Source organism: Callospermophilus lateralis, chromosome 19 (genome assembly GCF_048772815.1).
Source record: "Callospermophilus lateralis isolate mCalLat2 chromosome 19, mCalLat2.hap1, whole genome shotgun sequence".
In the NCBI taxonomy this organism is placed as follows: Eukaryota; Metazoa; Chordata; class Mammalia; order Rodentia; family Sciuridae; genus Callospermophilus; species Callospermophilus lateralis.
In genome coordinates, this window is record NC_135323.1 from 30,877,548 (window position 1) to 30,901,644 (window position 24,097).

At 40.1% G+C, this 24,097-nt stretch overlaps 1 pseudogene; it reads left to right on the forward strand.

Annotated features, from left to right (window-relative positions):
* The first annotated feature begins 4,459 nt into the window (after positions 1-4,459).
* Positions 4,460-7,379, forward strand: LOC143384893 (olfactory receptor 2AE1-like; annotated as a pseudogene).
* Positions 7,380-24,097: the final 16,718 nt, after the last annotated feature.

Here is a 24,097-nt window from a genome sequence, read left to right on the forward strand (position 1 = left end):
ATAAAGGTGTAAATTTTTGTCATGCATTTCACCTGTAAATACATTACAAACTCCACAATATGCTAGTTTTGTTTTTTAAAATAGTCAATTAGTTTCCTGTTGTGATTCTCCATAGAAACAGAATCAATAGGATATCTGTGTGTATTCACATATGAATAAATGTGTGGGTGTGTGAGATTCATTATAAGGAATTAACTCACATGATTATGATAGCTGGCAATTCAAATCCGGTTGGGAACCAAAGGATGTATGGGCCTAATGGAGGTGTTGATGAGTTGTAGGTCCTGAACTAAGTGATAGGACCTGTTGGGTTTTTTTTACCACTAGTATGGGAGTATGGTAAGGGGGAATGAGCAGGACGGAGGTACCCCTTTGCTCAGAAGGTCCTGAATAATAGGTTGTAGGCCCAGAAAAGCTTTTGTGGACAGGGGGTATTGAACCTGGTTGGGGAAGGTGTTAAGATCTTTACTAGTGGGCAGGAAACGGTGGAGGGGTGTGGGTATCAAATACAATCGGGTCAACCAGGTTCGTAGGTAAGGGTCCTTTTTAGTATGGTGTTTCATATCAGCCTCACAAGTGGAGCAGAATGGCCAGTCTTCTGCCAAAAGGGTCAGAAAAGATGAACAGGCCAATTCTAGGGCCTGACAGATGCCAGTAGCCCAGATGTTGATTGTTGTATTGAATTTAGAGAGAATATCTCAGCCGAGCAAAGGAACTGGTCATCGGGGAATAACTAGTAATGCCTCAGAGAATGGGAAGTTGTCTATGGAACAGAGTAATTAGGGGAGTCTTTTTTGGATAGATGGTCTTTCCTCCTACCCCAACAATAGGAGAGGTGTACAGCACTGTTTGCCCCCAGAATTCTGTCAGGACTGAGAAGGTAGCCCCAGTGTCAAGAAGAAAGTCAATCTTGCACCTCTCCACCTGAATCTGAACCCTGGGTTCCTGTCTGTTGATCATTATGGCCGGGGACAAGGACCCAAGGTTCCATCAATCTTCCATTGCCATGCTCAGAAGGGTGGATGGTAACCTGGCCATAGGCCTCTGATGGGATCTAGGACAGTCAGAGCCCCATTGACCTTGTTGTTGACATTTAGGGCATGGGGTATGCAGAGTGCATGGTGCAGGGCATGCCCTGGCCCAATGTCCCTCCTTGCCACACTTGAAGCAGGTACCCAAGGGGGATTTCTGTGATAGGCAGTGACCCAAGGAAGCACTCTGCAGGGCCTGGGTGAGCATCTGAAATTTCTCAGTCTGGAGGGTCGCAGGGCCTTGTTTGAGTTTTTTAAGTTTGGCCCAGATGTCGATGTAGCTCTGCAAGAGGAAATATGAGATAAGGACATGATGGCCATCTGGGTTTCAGGATCTAAGTTACTGCTGAAGGGCTTTCGTAAGCCGATCCAGAAATTTTGAAGGGGTCTCTTGTAATTTTTGGAAATTGACAGCCTTACATGCCACTTTTTTGAGCCCAGCAATAATACATGCAGAGAATCTGTCCCTACTCTGTATGCCAGCTTGTGTATTATCTGGGGCAGCAAGTGGCCCTGGAGGGCGATTGGGATTAACTCAGTGAGTTTCATCTGCATGGGCTTTGGCAAGTTCCCAGACTCTGGTACATTCCTAAAGAAGAAGAGTATTAGCCAATACCATATAAGTGAGGCTATAAGCCTGGAGGACCCATTAAAACTCTCTTCTGTGGTGAATGAGCCCAAACTTCACTCAAGTTGCATGATGTCATTCATAGAGAATGGGACATGTACTCAGATAATGCCCTCAGGTACAGCAACATCTCTTAAGGGGGCCATGATTTGTGGGACTAGGGAGTGGGACCTAGTTTGGGGGGAATAAAGGTGTCAGCCAAGTCAGGGGGAGCACCTGAGTGGCTGGAAGGAGCCGATGGGGGGAGATCAGTAGGGAGGGGTTTCATCTGCTGGATAGGTCGGAGTGAGAACGAAGAAGAAAAAAAGCCTCAACATGGGGATCTCCTTCCACTTTTTTGAGCACTTGCAGAAGTTAAACAGATCTCTGAGAATTGCAGGATCTAAGGATCCTCCTGGAGGCCATTGACTTTGATTGTCTAACTGATAGTAAGGCCAATCTTGTCTGCAGAATTTAATAAGGAGGAGTTTCAGGGAGGGAAGAAGAGGCCCCCATAGTTCAGGAGAGGGACAAGGGTGGGAGAGAGAGAGAGAGAGAGAGAGAGAGAGAGAGAGAGAGAGAGAGAGAGAGGAGTGCCTGTTTTTCCACCCCTCAGGACCTCTCACTCATGAACCAGGTCCCAGAGAGTCCACCATGACCGTGAAGGTTGTGATGGGGTGCGTTCTCTCCTCCAGATTGGGCATCAGAGGTTTGCTGGACATTCACGGTCAAAGCACCTGCATATAGCCCATCTGAAATTGGATACCTGATAGGGGAACTCACCTACTGAAGAGCCAGTGTTGTGTGAGTAGTAGCAGCACTCAAAAGAGTGGACAAGGATGGCAAGCCTTGAGAGAGGGGGCCCTCAAGCAGTGAGGCATTCCCCCCTCCCAGGTTTCTGCACTGAAGAAAGAACAAAAAAGGCACATTGTCAGAGAAAATGCCTGTTTATTTAGGAAAACCTCTGTATATTTATAGAACTGGGGGTGGTTTGACAGTTATGACAGTTTAACAATTTAATGGTTTGCAGTTGGCATGGGGTGCTTTCTGATTGATGGGTAAGGATCATGTGAGTCAGCAGGCCTAGTCTGATTGGTGGGTAAGGATCATGTGAGCCATCAGGGCTAGTCTGATTGGTGGGTAAGGATCATGTGAGCCAGCAGGGCTCATCATTGGACAGCTCTTCTTGGGAGATGGGGAAGTTAGAGGGAGAACTTGTGAGAGGGCAGATTGGGAAATGTGGCTGAATCAATGTGAAAAACCTAGCTTTGTTGGCATTTTATGTAGTCTGAGGACTCACAAATCTACCCAGGACACAGGTATGGTTGCTTTGTTTTGTGTCAACACAGCACTCATGCTTTTTTTAAAAAAAATTTGCTCATTATTCAAATAAAGACAACATAAAATATTCTTCTATCTAATCTGACTATTCTATGGATAACCTAAGATGTCATCAACATTTCCCAAGAAGAGTATATAAAATATACAACCCTTTCCTCATTAAGGGAAAAAAATCCTTTTTTTTTGTATTTTGTGTGAATTTATTCTGTTTCTACTGATTCATATTCCTTCATTTATATCCAGTTATTTAAATGCTGAGATATGATTTTAGGTATTATTCACACCTCATGTTTGATAAGAGGATGACAATGAAATAAACACTTAATATGTATAATATAAATAAACAAATTCCTATCAGCATTAAGAAGAAATGCAAAAGTATGGCAGTCTGTGTTCCTGAGGGTTGTCCACATGGTCATTACTGGTGTTTATAAATATCCTATTTCACTCCCCAGTATATAATGCCTTGGTTCACAGCTGGTCATTGTTCCTAGTAAGATGGGTGACCGAAACCTTCATCTCTGAAGGATCTGAGCCTTTATCAGTGTGACCTGACTTGGGATTTAGTTTCCTATTGCCCTCCATCACAGGACCTGGGAGTTTGAAGAGGCACTAGGAAAATGTCCTATGTCACACTTGCTCTTTCTCTCTGTATTGTGTAGTAGCAACTCAGTTTCCCCTTCCTAGTCAGAATCAGTCACTCCATGCCACAGAGTCATTCTTCTTCACCTGTTGATTCAGCTATAATGAGCATCCTAAAGTGGCAGTAGAGCAATCTCAGCTCTCATAAAATGGAATCAATTTGTGTCTGGGTAGAAGAATCTCTCTCTTTGTCGCTAAGAATTTTCTAAAGCAGCAGAACTGAAAAATGCAGGAACCCATAATGTTGGTGGGTCATAGACATCAATGTTATAGGGGGAGAACACACTCTCATTTTTATCCATTGAATGCTTGGGGTCTGATCCTATGAATCCTTGTTGTGGGAGAAGCAGTACCATAAATTAGATGTAGACGTGGAGTATGTACACACCCTGGAGGACATTGCCCCAGCAATGAGAGATGTTTCCAGCTATGTGTAGCTTGAGGCAGAGTCTTACAAGGGAATTTCACCATTCCATCATGTTCTGTGTTTCAGGAAGTTGGAAGACCTATGTTTAGTATAAGAAATCCCATGAGCACAGACCACATTGCACACTTGTTTGCTGTGAATCATGCTCCTTGATCAGGAGTAATGCTGCGTGGAATACTCTTATGGTGAATAAAGCATCCTGTGAGTCCAGAGATGTTAGTCCTGGCAGCAGCACTTTAGGAGAGGAAGGAAAATCCATACCCAGAGTGAATGTCCAGTCCATAAAAAAAAAAGAGTGTTCCTTTCATGTTGAATGTGGTCCAATGTCATCAATGTGCTATGAAGGGGCTGGCTGATCACCCCAGGGAATGGTGCGATGTTGGGAACTCAGATTGGTCTTTGCTATTAGCCATGAGTATTCAGCAGCGGCTTCAGACAGATTGGCCTTGGTGAGTGTATGTCCATCTTACTGAATCCAGGAATAATCTTTACCCCTGATGCCATGTCCAGTTTGTTCAAGGATCTATTTGGAAGATGCCAGGAATGAGTGAGGAAACATGGGTTGATATCCAAAGTACTGGTTAACCCTTTTGTTTTTGGATAAGAAGATCTATCCCATGATGGGTAGTAATGAGTATTTCTTTGTTGTTTCTGAAAGGACGACTGGACAAGGCTTCTCATCGGAGAAGTACCTGTTTATTGAGGAACAGCTTTCCACTTTTATAGAGTCAGGAGCCGTTCAACAGAGCAAGGTATTGGCACAGGGTACTTTCAGATTGGTGGGTAAAAATCATGAGGGTCAGCAGGGCTCACCATTGGGCGGCTCTTCCCACCACTGTCTTGGGGCATGGGGAAGTTAGTACCAGAAGAGAAGCGTGGTCGGTGCCATCTTTGGAGCCAGGGCAACTCCCATTTTCTGTATGAATCTTCTTCATATAAATCATCCAGAAAATTTTGATGTTCCAGGATATTGAAGGGGACACATGTATCAGAGGAATGAATATCTCCCCTAGGTGAAATAAAGAACTTTGGATTTTCTCCTGGAGAAAGGGTTAATGTGTTTGCCTTCATGATGGATGTATTGTCATAGTTACACATGTATCATTTTTGTATTTGGAGGTTAACCTGACTGATGGAGGTGTGCATGGGTGCCAAATTGGCAGGAGGTGGACTGTAGTGACTTTATGATGTGTGAGGTTGGCTAGGATGAACTACATCTCACCAAATTACCTCTAATCTATCATTTCTAGTTAAGGTGGGCCTTAGAGTAGCTTCCTGGGAGATTAGAGGGCAGAAAGTAAGCAGTCGTCCTGTAGTATTAATATGTTGCTGAGATCTGCTGGCTCACAACTCACTGGCACGGAGCAGTGGCTGGGCCTGCAGTTACTCTACCTTCCCCAGGATTCTCCTTTAGGCTCTTTGAATTCTGGGCTAGGCGTGTGCATTCAGCTTCATTAGAAATCTGACCTAAATTTCCCATGTACCTAAATGAACATACCATACGGATCTCATCTGGATGTATATCCACAAGTAACTAATAAAAAGCTATAAATAATAGCAGATCAGCAGAGTAGAGGGAAGAGATCAGAGGAAGGGAGGAGGAGAGGGAAAAGAGAAGTATGGGGAGTGAATTGAGGCATATTTGATGCTTTTTAATTATTTTAAAAGAAACCCCAAAATTTTGTAGAATTCAAAAGAGCCAATACAAAAAGAACCCCAGTGCCTAATTCCATAGGCAAGCAGAACTGACTCTTTTTTGTTTGTTTGTTTTCTCTTGTGGGTTTATAGCTCATGCTATTGGATTTAGTCTGTCTCTTGTCTGCCCTGCTTTGTACTATCTTCCCTTTCTACTGCTTGCCCTGTAGACTTAAAGTTTCTACATCAGACTTAAACATGACAGCAGTACACCAACTCCTTAACCAGCTTCCATAAAGAAATAAGGCCAAAGTTCTGTAATGCAACACTTAACCATTACATGTATTAATAGAAATGTCTTAGTGGTTCAGCTGCTCTTGTTATAAGCTGCCTGAAAAATAAGAAACATAATCCAACAACCATACAACGTAGACACACACTAACACAAATCACACATATGATTACACACACATATGCCTATATTTAGTAAGAAGAATCATAAATTGTGGCCCTTAATAGAGTCTTTGAATTTCAACTGACCATGATTGTGATCACAAACTTTAGGTTTCTCTTGTTTTGAAAAATTGAATTTTAATAATTACAACTGCAGATTAATTACAAATAGAGAAAAAAATCTCTTCACAAATTGGATCAAAAGAGCTGATTGGATCAAAAGAGCTGATCGCCATGTACACAGGATCCCATATTTCTGGCATCACAATTTGTCTCCACTCCCTGTTTCCCTAGGGACTGAGAAGGGACCCTGGGGCTGAGGGATCAGATGTCTCTGGCAGACTTCATCCTTGAAGGGCTTTTTGATGACTCCCTGACCCACCTTTTTTGTTTCTGCCTGACCATGGTGGTCTTCCTTGTTGCACTGAGTAGCAACACCCTCACCATCCTCCTCATCTGTGTGGATCATGGGCTTCACACCCCCATGTACTTCCTGCTCAGTCAGCTCTCCCTCATGGACCTGATGCATGTCTGCACAACCATCCCCAAGATCGTTACCAACTACCTGTCTGGCAGCAAATCTATCTTCTTCCTGAAATGTGCCACCCAGCACTTTCTCTATTTGTCTCTGGGTGGTGCTGAGTGTCTTCTGCTAGCTCTCATGTCCTATGACAGGTATGTTGCCATCTGTCATCCTCTGCGTTACACTGTGCTCATGAGCAGGAAGGTGGTACTGATGATGGCCCTCACCTCATGGTTGGGGGCATCTGAACTCCCTAATTCACACAGTCATCTTGATGCACTTTCCTTTCTGTGGGACTCAGAAAATACACCACTTCTATTGTGAGTATCCAGCTGTCATGAAGTTGGTATGTGTTGACGTCACTGTCTATGAGACCACAGCGCACATCAGCACCATCGTGCTTCTCCTCCTCCCAATAATCCTGGTTTCTACATCCTATGGCTTCATCCTGCACAGTGTCATTGAGATTCATTCATCTGGGATTAAGAGAAATGTCTTTGCCACTTGCAGCTCCCACTTCATTGTGGTGTCTCTCTGGTTTGGTGCCCCATCTTCTCATACGTTTGGCTCAGGTCCCAACACACTCCACTGCAAGACAAAGATGGTTCTCTGTTCTATAGCATCATTACTCCCACTCTGAATCCTCTGATTTATACTCTCTGGAATAAGGATGTAGCTAAGGCTCTGAGGAGAGTGTTAGGGATACAGATCACCCAGTGATTACACTCGCAGTTGTCCCAAACAGAGAATGGAATAGGATAAGCTCCTTATGTTGATCTGAATAAACCTTTCAAGAATCCAGGTCTCTGATTCTCTTTGCAAGAAATAGGTGACTTATGTATAACTTCACTGTTTTAACTTGGTCTCAGGCATCCAAGCATCATGGGGCACATTTCACACCCGCTAGAGCACTAGGGAAAAAGATTAAAAATCTCTCCAAAGAAGACTTGCAAAGTTCAGTGACACTCCAAAAAATATTAAATAAAGATATAAAGGCTTTTCTCATTAATATTTTCATCCACAAAATAGATATAAATGATGCCACTCAAGAGTATTTATGAAATATAAAATGAGAAGATCTTGCTTAATATCAGAAGCATGGGACATGAAGTGAAGTGTTTTTTGAAAGGAAGGGTGAGAGATAAGCTATGTTGTTAGACTTGTTGAGTTTCCTGTATCAGTAAGTTTTTAGAAGGGAAGTATTATTACATACAATTCAATAGTACGTGTACATACTTTTTGTAAAATATGTATATAATTTTAATTTGTTTTAATTAGTTCTACATGACAGTAGAATGCATGTATGCACTTTGACATGTCATACATAATTTCTAATTTTTCTGAGTGTACCTGTTGTGGAATCATATTGGTCATGTAGTCACATATATACATACAGTAATAATGTCTGTTTTATCTACTGCCTTTTGTATCACTACAACCTCTTTCCTCCCCTCCCATCAATTCTCTCTACCTAATCTAAGGTAATGCTATTCTTCCCTAGTGTCCCCTGCCTTATTATGAATTAGCATATGCACATTAGGAAGAACATTTGGCCTTTGGTTTTGTGAGATTGGTTTATTTCACTTAGTATGATTTTCTCCAACTTCAACCATTTACTAATAAATGGCATAATTTCACTCTTCTTTAAAGCTGAATAATAGTCCAGTGAGTATATATACCACATTTTCTTAATCCATTCATCTATTGTGGGACACCTAGGTTGGTTCCACAGTTTAGCTATTGTGAATTGAGCTACTATAAACATTGATGTGGCTGTGTCACTATAGTATGCTGATTTTAAGTCCTTTGGGTATAAACCAGGGAATGGAATAGCTGGGTGAAATGATGGTAAAATACATATATTTGACAAATACTTACTGAGTCCTTTTTACTGCTATGATCTAAGTACTGAGTCATATATTTGGAATTTGCATCTATGAAATTTTTCATTCTTATTTAATATATATATTTTAGTTGTTGATGGACCTTTATTTTATTCATTTATTTATATGCAATTCTGAGAATCAAACCCATTGCCTAACACATGCTAGGTAAGTGCTCTACCACTGAGCCACATTCCTATCTCCAAAAATTTAACATTCTTTAAACATAAATTTATGATTTATTTTGTCTGTATTGGTCCTGCCATATCAATTAGTGTTATTATTATTTTTTTAATTTCAAAGGTTGAAAATACTTTTCTGTTTTCTGAGTTTCTAGTCTCATTATTTGGAATCATAACTCTTTGAATTAGAGTCTGTCACTTGCTACCACTGTGATATATGGTAAATTAGTCTCTCTAGTCACATTAATCTCAGGTCTTTATCTAGAATACTTGAGATTATGAGTTGAGAACATTAGTTCTGAGCAGATAGATAGATTCCGGGTGATATTAGCAGGAAAAAAGAAACTGTGTTGAAGTGATGTTGGAATGATGAGAAAATAGTTGGAGAACCCATTTGAAGTCTATGTCCCCATATTCACCTACTATAAATTGTGGGGAGCCACAATGAATGACCACACCTTCCAGTCATGATGCCTCAGATTGTGACCAATTACTTTATTCACTGTGGCTTGGGGAGGGTCTAGCCCAGAGCAAGTGTTCTTTTTTGTAGGATGTTCCCCTAGGGTTGAGTTTCAATCACCTTTCCCTTGTATTCCTGCTCCTTCTGAAGGTTTTTGGATAGAACTTTCTAAACAAGAGTCCCCCCAATGAAAGCTCACCTCTGAACGTATTCCTCTCTCTCCTTAGCCTCTCCTGACTTTCTCTTGCTCTCCCTTTTGGAGAGCCTGAGACTGAGGGCTGGGGAAGCCATCATGAAGATTGTGTAAAAGTAAATTGTGTCTATGTTTTATTTGGTGTCCCTGCAAATTCACATCAGTGATAGTAAGTTCAGCTGCCCACACTGATGGGGGTGGCAGGTGGCGACCAGAACCAGGGACCACTCAGAGTGAATTTCCAGGTAGACTGAGTGAATTTACTTTAGAAATTCATTGAACTGTGTTTTGGGGTTGTAGAAGAAGAAAGCATTGTGAGTCAGAGATGTTAAAGAAATAATGGGCAGTTCCATGTCTTCAGAAAAAGAAATTTACTTAATGATCATGGATATTCTAATTCCTGAAGAGGAATACAAGTCAGGAGGGCCCAGATGGCTCAATTCCCGAAACAGTTAATGACATATGTCTGTGGCTTAGTGATGAAGAGTCACCAGATTTACAGACTTGGGAAAGGATAGGTAGAAAAGCTCTAAAGAGTGCCTCTCTGCCAAGCTATCTAAGAGTACAACAGAAAATATTCAAAAGGTCTGAACTGCTTTAGGAATGTTTCATTTTGAATATTGAGAGGAGGAGCAGTGTTCTTTAGAAGACTTGTTAAATGGCTCCAGAAAGCAATTAGAAGTTTGGAATCAGAGAAGTGGCCCATGGCTGCTCCCAGGCAGTTTTCTCTATCTGTAGTGGGATTGTGGGCCGAGTCAATTCTCACCCAGTCTGTAGCTCACAAACCACAGATAGGTGACCTTAGGGCAAGACCAAAAACCAAACATTCAGTCACAGCTGAACCAGACAGTACTAGGATTTAGAAGTGTGCCAACTAAAATGGATGGTGGGGGTGTGTGCTATAGAGGAAACTAGCCCTGATGGGGTCTCTGTGAGGCTGACTCAAGATGGAGGGGAAGAAAATGGACAGAAAGATACTGGTGAAGCTGAGCCACAATATGAGGAAACTCAGTCAGAGGGTGAGAATGATCTGGAGGAGGGTTTGGCAGATTATGTCTGACTGTCCCCACGCCTGCCATTTGGATCTGGCCACTCTCCTCTGGGAGAAGAAAGTTTAATAGCTACTCTGAATTGGCAGTAGCCATTCTTACACCCCTCCAACATGGTCTTAGAACAGCACAGGAAGCAGGGGAGGACATTACAGGTTTTCAGCTTTTTCCAGTCTTTGAGCAGATTAACAAGCAAAATCAGTGTGTCCATATGCACGCTGCAGTTTCAAGACTCTAAAGGAGCTCAAAAATGCTTGCTGTCCAAATTCACCTTTGTTCAAAGTTGGCTTGATTCCTTATGCAAAGAGCCTTTACCCCCACATTACTGGATTTCTATGGCCAATTTTTTTATGGGGGAGGGGGCAACTACCTCTGTTGGTGGTCTCACTGGACTGATTATTTCACTGAACAGTCTGAGAGAAACCGGAAACAAGGCTTTGATGCCACTTTGGAGATGTTAACTGGAACTGGAGAATTTACAAATCTGGAAAGGCAATTAAATTATGATCTGGCCATATATGATCAAATTACTGCATGTGCCAAAAGGGCATGGAGAGAGCTACCTAATCAGGGTGAATCAACTTTGGATTTTAGTCAGATCTAACAGGGATCAGTGGAGCCATTTTCAGATTTGGAGGAATATCTATAACAGGCATCAAAGAGATCAATAGGAGACTTGGATGCCTCTGAGTTCCTAGTCAAGCTGCTGCATTTGAGAATGCTAACAAAGTTTGTCAGGAAATCCTTCAACCCCATTGAAAAAGGGGAATGGTCTCCAAGTTCATTGGCCTTTGTGCGGATGTGGGTCCCACACAGCTACAGGGTGTAATGGTCGCTGTGGCTTTGAAGCAGGTATTACAACCTAAGTCTCCGATGTGCCATTCTCATGGGTGCTGTTCCAATTTTGGTAGAACTGGGCAAATGGCTTGGGACTATGGAACTCTGCACAATAGGGCAGAGACCTCTCCCAGTTTGCACAGATGCCACTACCAGGGAGATGACTGCATGGCATGGGAAGATTTGGATAGATATGGTGGCGGTGGTTCACAGCCAATTCGGCCTTCACCTCTGCCTTCTTTGGGGTGAGGAAACTGGGAGCTGGGCCTGCCCTGGGCCCATCAAACACTAGGGGCACTGCAATATACACTGGAAGAGGAGTCGCAGACTCTGACGTCATCAGGACTGGCCATGTCAGCTTGTCACTATTACCAGCCAACTCCAACAAGACTGTACACTTATGGCCAACCTTGGGAATTACTTTAATGTCTGAAATGTGGTCAACCGAGTCCCTACTGGGGTTCATGGGCCATTACCCGCAAATACCATAGGCTGATTTTTGGGGTGAAACAACTTAAAAAAGGGAATTCAGGTGCTGCCAGGAGTGATTGATTCAAACTTTAGAGATAAAATTGAAATTATTATACAGTCAGAGCCCGCTACTTAGCTCACTTTAAGAGATGATTGGCACAGCTTATACTCCTGCCTTGTCACTCCGTGGAAGGCCCAGAGTAGACCTCAACTTCTGGGTCCCCAGACCAAGTGTACTGGGCTCAATTAGTTCAGCAAGAATGCCCTCTACTGGATCTTAAAATTAATCACAAAAAAATTCAGGAATCATAGATAACTGGGGCTGATAGATCTGTTCTATCTAGTAGATTATGGCCTAGGGGGCTGGCCTTTACATATTGCACCTGCCAACATGGAGGGGATAGGTCAGACCTCTCAGCCTGCACAGAGAGCTCAATATCTTCACTGGGGCAATAAAGATGGTAACTATAGAATTTTCAAGGCTTATGTTTTAGACATCTTGCCAGTAAATTTGTGGGGCCATGATATTCTAAGCAGCTTAGTTTTGTTATTAGTAACTTCAAATTTTATCATGGTTTTTGAGGGACTTAATAAAAAAATTTTCCTAGGGATATAGAGGAAAATTTACAAGGGTATTTACCTACAACTCAATCTTCCCAAGAGAGACTAATTAATGCACCCAGTCAAAACTTTTGATAGGCCCCCTAACTTGATCCGCAACCCGAGAACAGCAGAAAAAATAATTGGCTCATAGAAGAGCCAATCTGGGTTAGTCAGTGGCCCTTAACAGGGGAAAAACTTAAAATAGCCCACATGTTACTTCAGGAACAACTTCAGGCTGGCCATTTACAACCTATGCTCAGTCCTTGGAACATCTTTGTAATTAAGAAAAAAATCTGGCAACTGGAGATTATTACAAGATCTCAGGGAAATTAATTGTGTTATCAAGCCCACGGAGCCTTACAACCAGGGCTTCTTTCTCCTACAGCTATCCCTTTGGTTTTCTTTTAATAGTAGTAGATTTAAAAGATTGTTTCTTTTGTATACCATTATGCCCAGATGACTGTGAAAGATTTGTCTTTAGTGTCCAAGCAATAAATTTTAAAAAACCAATTAAAAGATATTGCTGGAAAGTGTTGCCTCAGGGAATGTGTAACAGTCCTACCCTTTGTCAAAATTTTGTGGCATACACCATCATGCCTGTGAGGGAGAAATTTCCTGATGCTTATATTATTTATTTTATGGATTATATACTTTGAGCTCATGTTAATTCAAATGTACTCCTAAATTTCTTTGCCCAATTAGAGACCTCACTCACAGCAATGGGTTTGTGCATTGCACCTCAAAATGTACAGAGGATATCTCCTTTTCAATATCTAGGTCATTTGATTGAAGGATGTACATTCTGTCCTCAAAACATACAAATTAGAGTCAAGAGTTGCACATTCTTAATGATTTTCAAAAACTATTAGGTGATATAAATTGACTGAGGCCATCTTAAAAAGCTAATTCCTTCAGATTTAAGTCCTTTATTCCAGATATTACAGGGAGAGTCTTCTCAAGCTTATCATCAGCTCAGAGCAGAAGCAAGAATGGCTTTGAGGAAAGTTGAAATTGCTACTAAAGTGCTCACCTTATTAGAATTAACCCACAAGGGCCTTCATATTTACTGATATTCACCACTACTTACTGTCCTACAGGGGCAATATGGGAGTTATTGAGTGAATTCACTTAGCCTACTCTTCTCAAAGGTCTTTAACTCCTTTTCATGATTTGGTTGCTCAACTAATTATCAAGGGCAGAGGTTTATAGCTGGTTGGATCAGAACTTAATATTATAATCATTCCATTTTCTGCTCAACAGAATGATTGGCTTTTCCAAACTTCTAATAATTGGCAAGTAGCTTTTGCTAATTTTCCTGGTCAGATAGAAAGTCATTATCCTTGTGATAAAATTATTCAATTTGCCTTTGTAACTACACTTATTTTTCCAAATATTGTGCATGTACATCCATAGATCGAGCACTAATGGTATTCACTGATGGCTCAAGCTCAGGGAAAGAAGGTTTTATCGTCATGCTCATACAGAAGTGATACAAACCTTATCTTCTGCTGCTCAATGAGCAGAACTTCAAGTTCTCATTTGTACTTTATGTCTTTTTTCAAATGAGTCCATCAATATTTATCCTGACAGTTTATATGCAGTTTGAGTAGCAAAAAATATTGAAACTTCAACTATTGGGTATACACCATCACAAGAATTATTTAATTTGTTTCATACCCTCCAAAGGACAGTACAACTGCAAAAACACCCATGTTTTATAGGCCCCATATGGCCCCACACTAATCTTCCAGGGCCTTTAACATCATATAATGATAAGACTGATAAAGTGGTTGCTGTTTGTCAGCAAGTATCTTTACATGACTGTGCACAAGCCTTGCATTCTTTGCATCATCAAAATGATTCTAGCTTACATAAAATATTTAATATTGCTAGAGAGCAACTTTGTCAAATTGTACATCACTGCCCCCAATGTGTTATACACACTCCATTTTTACCACTGGGGTAAATCCCCATGGATTAAAACCAAATCAGTTATGGCAAATGAATGTAACTCACATTCCTCAATTTAGTAAGCAATTTTATGTACATGTAATTGTAGATATTTATTCTAGATTTATCTTTGCCACAGCTCATGCAAAAGAAAATACTCAACATGCTATTTCTCATTTCTAGCTGCTTTTGCAATATTAGGATGTTCTTTACAAACTAAAACATACTGCACCAGCTTATGTTAGCTCCTCTTGTCAACAATTTTGCTAAGAGTTTCATGTTGACCATAAAACATGTATTCTTTATAACCGTCAAGGTCAAGTTATTGTAAATCGAGGTTGATTATCTATTTATCTACAATTTAAAAAATGAAAAGGGGGGAGATAGGACTAAGACACACCCCACAAATAACCAATCATTCTCTGTTCAATTTTAATTATTAAAACTCTGACTCAGAGTGTGACACATGTCTTCCACAGTAACAGGCCCTGAGTGACACATGTCTTCCACAGTAACAGGCCCTTTAGGCCAAGTTTGGTGGAAAGATTTATAAACTGGTCAATGGAGAGGACCAGATCCAGTCATAATGTGGGGCAAAGGTCATGCTTGCATTTTCCAAGAAGGTGCTTTTCTTCCTATTTGAGCACTTGAATGTGCCATCAGGCATGGAGGACCTAGAACCAAGGTTCAGATGACTGAGGATTGACCTAGAAATGCCAGACCTGATTCTCCACCAAGAGAAACTCTTGAGGAAAGAGGGTAAAGAAGACGGTTCAGAGAGACCCAATGGTGAAGCTACCCGCATGGAAAGAGCTGAAGAATCTGATGCTACAGGCTGAGCAAATGATTCAGCAGCAAGGAAAAACTCAAGTCTCCAACAATGATGCTTGTCAGAATACTAGCTCTATTGAGCTAGGTTTCCAAGACCTGTTGAGTTTTAACATTTATATAAATGGCATCAGGTTGCATGCATCTACTGTCAATTGCTTTCTTTTGTGAACACTACAGCTTTGAGATTTAATACATTTTAAGATTTTGAAATCCAATACATTCATTTTAATGGTTGGGATATGTAGTACCTCCCATGATATGAATTAACTGCAAAAACCTAAAAATTTTGTGCTTCAAAGGACACTATCAAGAAAGTGAAAAGATATCTATAGAACAGAACAAGTATGTTACAAAGCATAATCTAATAAGAAACTCTGTAAAGAATATAGAATAATTATTTTTCACTTAAATTATTTAAAAATTCTTTTTTCTTTTATTTTTAATTTGTTCCAATTAGTTATACATGACAACAGAATGCATTTTGACACATTGTACACAAATGGAGCACAATATTTCCTTCCTCTGGTTGTACATGGTACAGACTCACACCAGTAAAATTCTTAAGCCTTAAAACAAAAAAGACAAATGCTTCAGGTAATTGTGGGCAAAAGACATGGATAGATATTTCTTCAAAAGAGTGAATCTAAATTATCTTTCTTATGGACATAGATGAATACCTCATAGTGAAACTCCATATCATGTACACCCACAAGCCTGGGATCCCAATTAGAATAAGATATACTTTATGTTTTTATAAACGTATCTTGCATAACTAAAAAGAATCAATAAAAAAGTGATTAACATTGCTCAGAATCAGTAACCAACAGGAAAATGCAAATAAAAACCGAATAAGATGCCATCTCACATCCACTACAATGTCTAAAATAAGAGATGGAAAAAGGAAGTATTAGGAAATAAATGAAGTAATTGGAACTTTTATTCATTTTTGGAAAGAATATTAAATGATACAGCAATAATGGAAAACACTGAAAGAAGTACTTTGTAAAGCAGCAATTTCACTCCTGAGTATACACTCAGATAAAACTGAAAACTAGGAAAAAAAACAAAAAAAAAATTGAAAACTAGAGTTCACAAACAAGTTTCACACCAATGTTCACAATGGCATCAATCACAATAGCCATAAGTTGTAAGTAACACATATGTTCATCAACTGATGAAAGGATAACTAAATTCCATTGTATATCTATACAATGGAATATTATTTGGCCATAAACATGAAGTACTGATATATATTTCACTTGGAAACATAATGCTAAATGATATCACTTTGCATCACAAAAGACCACATATTACATGTCTCCATTTTTAAAATGTATACATCATATGCAAACCTAAAGAGATAGAAAATAGAGTAGTGTTTGTTTAGGGTAAATGATTTTGGAAGCTGACAGTTAAAAGATAATGAGTTTTCTGAGTTTTGACAATGGTGATGGCCTCATGTATCATTTAACCTGCTAAAAATTATGGAATTTTACATTTTAAGGAATCAAAAGTATGTAAATCATATCTTAATGAAGTTTTTATTTTAAAAGAAAAAGAAATGGTAATCCACATACTAATTATAAGAAAAAAATATTTGGAGGACATCTGAACCAAGGATGTTCTTGGCTTTTTTCACAAATGGATCTTGTGGATTGTTGAGGGAATTGACATTAACTCCAAAGGATGTGCTAATGATCACATCCATGTTGTAGCTCCCCAAAATTCTGAATAGAGAAAGAAATGTAAAATTTTAATCTGTACTACTTAACTCTCCTACTACACATGCTGGAAGAAGTGTGACCAGCACATTCACACACTGTCAGAAATATCTGTTGATCAAATGACTAGTCCATGCTCCTATCAAATGCCATGAGGCAGCTGCCCCTGGGCCAGGGGAGTTAGGGACACTAGGGTAGTGAGCTCAAGGTGTTCAGTCACAGAGAGACAGACACCCTTAATCAGACAAATTACATCAGTGAGTGGAGTGTAGATGATAAAAAGATGATTTAAGTACAGAGCTTCATCAGGACTAGGGTGTTATAATTGACTCCTGCTAGGGGATCCAAGATAGGTGACCTTGACCTAGGCCCTGCATAAGCACAGTCTGTGCAGAGCTGATTCCTCTCTAGCACATCACATAACAGCAACACCCTGTTCTGAGAGGCAGAAACATTGTCCCCCCTTCTCTGCACCCACTGCTACTACTCCTGAGAGGTCCTGCACTCTGGGATCTGAAGGGGCCCAAAGGCAGAATTTTGCAAAAGGGAATGAGTAAGAATATCTTCAGTTAAAATATTGAAAATCTCCTCAGAATGTACTTGGATGATCTCACAACTTGGTGAAAATATTCTCTTCAGATTTTCCATTACAGTACCAGAGGTTGTTCATGGGTCAAAATAACCCATTTTATACAACAAATGATATGGTAGTTGTAATCCATATCCTTTCATGACCTTATCTCTGTTGATATTGGAGGAAGAATTGGTAGGAATATTTCATATTTTTCATTTTTCTGATATTCTCAGTGCAACCATGAAGAGATTTGTTGTTCCATAGCCTGCATTGTATCTTTCTATCCCTGATGAATAGGCACCAGAAACTTGCCCCAACCAACATTCTCTATGTTCTATCCCCAACTTCTGAGTGATCACATTCTTCATTATAAAACATGTGTTTTTGCTTACATAATATCCACATTGACGATCAAGCAGATAAACTAATTCTGTTTTCTGTACTCAGATGTCCCAGCTGCCCTGCCTTCTCCTGGGAGCCTCTCCTTCTTGGGTGGCCCATTGTGGTTGTGACACCACACACTTGCTTTTGTCTGGTCAGGGAGTAACTCAACAGTGGTAATTTCAGTTCCCTGGCAGGCTGCTGAAAGGTCTTAAAACACCTCAGAACCCCAGAGCTGGCCTGCTACTTACTCCTTCAAAGTGACAGGCTCACCTTTCTTCACTTCCTGGCTCAGGTACTTCACCAATGCATCTCCATATTGGTTAATGATGGGGAACATCTAAGCACAAACACAACTCCACCCACAGTTAGAGGAGAATTGAGTCCTTGAGGCAGTGGTTTTCCCCAGATTATAAAGTATGAGATACTTATAATGAATCAAATAATATCTCTTCAATGATATAAAGACAAAAGGTCATTTGAAATTTTTCATTAGTTTTTTTTTATTTATTCATAACAATAAGTTTCATTTTGCCATAATTATAAAATCATGGAAAATAATTTTGCACTTCTCTAATTGCTTGACTTGTACATTTTTTTCATATATTCATTGATCATTTGTATTTCTTCTTTTGAGAAGGGTCTGCTTAGTTCTTTTGCCCATTTATTGATTGGGTTATTTGACTTTTTGGTGTTAAGCTCATTGAGTTCTTTGTATATTGTGAATATTAACACCATAAATGAAGTGCAGGGGCAAAGGTTTTATCTAATTCTGATGGTTCTCTCTTCATGCTCTCAATTATTTCTTCTGATATGAAAGGATATTAGTTTAGAGAAAAATAGACAACAATTAAATTATTGTTGTCTATTAAATTAAATTATTAAGCTCTTACAGGTGCTTAAGATGCAAGAGAAAATATCAGTGGAGACTCAGCCCGTGTGCTCTTTCCTCTCAACAACATGGACTTTATGAGCCATGCCAGTTAGGCAGGATAATGTGGCCAGCTCTGCAGTTTTGAGAACTTGATGAGAGAAGATGAAGAGGGAAAAAGAGGCAAAGCCTTCTCTCACTTGCTTGTAGTCCACAAGAACTACAATAATACTTCTGGAACTGCTTCCATCAAGCATTATTAAGAAAATGGCTGCCAAAATTAGCTGATTTCACCATAGCAGATTATGAAGTACACAAGGTCATGGGAACACAGTGGTTTAAAATGTACTGGAAGTCCATTCTTCAAAGTCAATAGAATGAGGTAGGCAGAGAAATCCCTGTGTACACTTCTACTGAAAACTCCTAATTGACAGGGAAAAACAAATGAAATCCCCAAGATTTTACACTTGCAGAGAAAGTTAAAATAAAAGAAAGCAGAGGTCAAATCATTTTCCAATCTGTTCATCTCTGTCTCCTCTTTTCTTTTAAATGTACATAATAACCCCCAAATTTATATAAATGTTGCTTTTACTAAAGCGACAATCTTGAAAGGAATTTAAGCCATGTATGGTGTACATTTTACAAAGGTCTGACTTAATGCCTCCTATTCAGTATTAAAGGTTACTAATAAAGAAAAAAATGGAAAAGGGAGTAGAGGCTGGGCACTGAAGAGAAGGTGAGGCCAAGAGTGTTTGTGTCATCAGATACTGAGAAAAGTCTGAAGTGTGACGTTCTTGGACATAAATCTTGACACCTGGTGAAATATGGGACCCTTGGCAGGAGGAGGAGCCTCTAAAAGCTTTATGATAATTAATTCCCAGTAATAACTCTGGGCTGGCATTGTCCTCTTGCCCTGGACTGCCTCATTCAACAACTCTACTCAAGGGAAGTTTCCAAAATACTCACCCCCACATTTTCCCATACTTTTCATGATATTGGGGGTCATATTGCCAAAAACCCTGGGAGGAGAAACAAGAGAATTTATATTGTTATTTTGAAAATATTGAACACTGCTTCTAATTGAGGAACCAATGATTCCAATCCCTTGAAATCAGACTGTAATATGGTCCTTCGTTGTCAGTTAGAGGGAAGCTCTTATTCGAAGACATCCAAAGGCAAAGAAGAGGAAAATAAATAATATATTTGAAAAGGGAATTTAGAGTCCATCTTGAATTTTCTTGAAGTATTGTACATATTGAAGAAATTATTCTTCTTTTTTTAAGACAAAGTATTGCCATGTTTCCTATATTGCTCAAGCTGACTTGAGCAATTTGTGAATTTGTGATTGAATTTGTGATTCTCCTTGAATTTGTGATTCTCCTGCCTCAGCCTCCAGAGTGGTTGGGACTACAGGTGTGTGCCACTGTTTGGCCAGTTGTCTTTGAGTATGAATATGAAGCAAGCCTGGATTTCTGTGTCATTTTCTCATGTGCATGGACTGTTTCTGAAATCCTGCCAACTTTGAATCATACCATCCACTTGAGTATGAAAAAAACACAAAGCTGATAGAAAATGAGTGAGTTTCCCAGGGACATTCACAAGGATACTTCACTCATTTTTCTCCCCAGATCTTTTTCATTTCTTTCATGAATCTCCCTAGAATACTGGGGAAATTAGGAATTTCAAGGCACCAGTTGCCTCTAAGTTGATCATGTTCATGTGATTAGTTTAATTGGCTTTTTCACTACTGTGACCCCGACAAGAACCATGTAGAAAACTAAGATTTACTGGGCTCACAGTTTCAGAGGTCTCTGTTCATACACGGCTTCCTCTGTTGCCATGGTCTGAGGTGAGGCAGAATAACATGGCAGAAGAGTGTGACAGAATAAAGCAGCTCAGGACATGGCACCAGGGAGCAGACAGAAACCCCACTAACGAGGGACAAAATGATGCCCTGAAGCCAGGCCCCCAGTGACTCACCTCTTCCACCAACACCCTACCTGCTTACAGTTGCCCCCAGTGAATCCTTACTGAGGAAATATTGTACCGGGTAGATTAAGGCTTTCACAATCCAATAACTTTATTTCTGAACTTTCTGGCATTGCCTCACACATGAGCTTCTGGGGGACACCACAACCATAACAGTGATTCTCATACATTTTGTGGAGTGAGAAAGAATAAGTGAGGATTGACAAAATGGAGTCACCTTCCAGTTTTCCAGATCAATGTGGAGAAGATGGGGAGATGCCACCCCTACCGATGGGAGTCCATAAATTCAGTCCTTGCTCTAAGTTTTTGCTTCTAACACTTAAAAAGAAATTTTTCTCTTCCTATGTTTCAGGGGTGATATTTTCATGATGCACAGGGAGACCCCAATTATGTGGACCTTACAGCCTGTCTAGTAAACAGTTTATCTGGGATGTGTGAAGATTAAATGATTGTTTTTCCAAAGAGAACATCAGTATGAAATTCTCAAGTGGTCATTATATCTCAAAATTGTATAAATAGAATCTAATCTAATCTTTGGGAAAGATAATCTAAGCAGAGAGCATCATATCCTTTGACAATCTGGATTAGAGCTCATGAATTTCTATCCAGTATTCAGGCCCTGAGTCAAATACCTCACCAGGTTAATCACAAATGCAAACTACAAATTCACATTTCTTTTGGAACACTCCATTCATTTGACTTAAATTTTAATACCTTTTCATTTTTTTATGAGGTTAAAGTTAGTTTGGTAACAAATTTTTTTTATTGGTTGTTCAAAATATTACAAAGCTCATGACATATCATCTTTCATACATTTGATTCACGTGGGTTATGAACTCTCATTTTTACCCCAAATACGAATTGCAGAATCACATTGATTACACATCCACGTTTTTACATAATGCCATATTAGTGACTGTTGTATTCTGCTAACTTTCCTATCCCCTACTATCCCCCCTCCCCTCCCCTCCCATCTTCTCTCTCTACCCCATCTGCTGTTATTCAATTCTCTCCCTTGTTTTTTTTCCCCTTTCCCCTCACAAAACCTCTTATATGTAATTTTGTGTAACAATGAGGGTCTCGACCCACAGAGGGGACAGGGGAAGGGTCTGAGGAGAAACCGAGTGGAAGCTTGACCAAACTGGACTTTTATGGGGCTTACAGCAGAAAGGGAAGGGCTTGGGACAGGAAAAGGTGTCTCTAGGGTCCCTTGCCCCCTTGGAGTTGGTCAGGGGAGTTGGCTGAACTCCAGAACTGGCCAGGGGGTCCTGCTGATTGACAGGCGTTAGTCAGGAGATCTGGCTGATTGACAGGCGTTTCTGCTGTCATCTGATTGATGTTCAAAGCAGCGTGGGCTGCTTTGTTCAAAGTTGCCACTAAGTCGCCACCAAGTTGCTGCCACCGACCTAACATCTCCTTCCATTTCCATGCAATTTCCCTTCTCTCTCCCTTTCCCTCCCACCACTTGTCTCTGTTTAATGTTAATCTTTTCCTCATGCTCTTCCTCCCTGCTCTGTTCTTAGTTGCTCTCCTTATATCAAAGAAGACATTTGGCATTTGCTTTTTTAGGGATTGGCTAGCTTCACTTAGCATAATGTGCTCTAATGCCATCCATTTCCCTGCAAATTCCATGATTTTGTCATTTTTTAGTGCTGTCTAATACTCAATTGTGTATAAATGCCACATTTTTTATCCATTCATCTATTGAAGGGCATCTAGGTTGGTTCCACAGTCTAGCTATTGTGAATTGTGCTGCTATGAACAACGATGTAGCAGTATCCCTATAGTACGCTCTTTTAAGTTCTTCAGGGAATAGTCAGAGAAGGGCGATACCTGGGTCAAATGTTGGTTCCATTCCCAGCTTTCCCAGGAATATCCATACTGCTTGCTTTCCAAATTGGCCACACCAATTTGCAGTCCCACCAGCAATGTACTAGTGTACCCTTTTCCCCACATTCTTTGCCAGCACTTATTGTTGTTTGACTTTATAATGGCTGCCACTCTTACTGGAGTGAGATGGTATCTTAGGGTGGTTTTGATTTGCATTTCTCTGACTGCTAGAGATGATGAGGATTTTTTCATGTACTTGTTGACTGATTATATGTCCTCCTCTGAGAAGTGTCTGTTCAGGTCCTTGGCCCATTTGTTGATTGGGTTATTTATTTTTTATTTATTTTTACATTTTTTCTATTAGTTGTTCAAAACATTACAAAGCTCATGACATATCATATTTCATACATTTGATTCAAGCAGATTATGAACTCCCATTTTTACCCAGTATACATATTGCAGATTCACGTGGGTTCCACATCCACTTTTTTACATACTGCCATACTAGTGTCTGTTGTATTCTGCTGCCCTTCCTATCCTCTATTATCCCTGCTCCCCCCTTCCCCTCTCCTCCCATCTTCTTTCTCTACCCCTTCTACTGTAATTAATTTCTCTCTCTTGTTTTTTTTCCCTTTCCCCTCAGTTCCTCTTAGATGTAATTTTGTATAACAATTAGGGTCTCCTTCCTTTACCATGCAATTTCCTTTCTCTCTCTCTTTCCCTCCCCCCTCTCGACCCTGTTTAATGGTGATCTTCTCATGATCTACCTCCCTATTCAGTTCTTTGTGGCTCTCCCTATATCAAAGATGACATTTGGCATTTGTTTTTTAGGGATTGGCTAGCTTCACTTAGCATAATCTGCTCTAGTGCTGTCCATTTCCCTGCAAATTCCATGATTTTGTCATTTTTAAGTGCAGAGTAATACTCCATTGTGTATAAATGCCACATTTTTTTTATCCATTCATCTATTGAAAGGTATCTAGGTTGGTTCCACAGTCTTGCTATTGTGAATTGTGCTGCTATAAACATCGATGTAGCAGTATCCCTATAGTACACTCTTTTAAGGTCTTCAGGGAATAGTCTGAGAAGGACAATAGCTGGGTCAAATGGTGGTTCCATTCCTAGCTTTCCCAGGAATCTCCATACTGCTTTCCAAATTGGCTGCACCAATTTGCAGTCCCACCAGCAATGTACAAGCGTACCCTTTTCCCCACATCCTCGCCAGCACTTGTTGTTGTTTGACTTCCTAATGGCTGCCAATCTTACTGGAGTGCGATGGTATCTTAGGGTGGTTTTGATATGCATTTCTCTGACTGCTAGAGATGGTGAGCATTTTTTCATGTACTTGTTGATTGATTGTATGTCCTCCTCTTAGAAGTGTCTGTTCAGGTCCTTGGCCCATTTGTTGATTGGGTTATTTGTTATCTTATTGTTTAATTTTTTGAATTTTTTGTATACTCTGGATATTAGGGCTCTCTCTGAAGTGTGAGGAGTAAAAATTTGTTCCCAGGATGTAGGCTCCCTATTTACCTCACTTATTGTTTCTCTTGCTGAGAAAAAACTTTTTAGTTTAAGTAAATCCCATTTGTTGATTCTTGTTATTAACTCTTGGG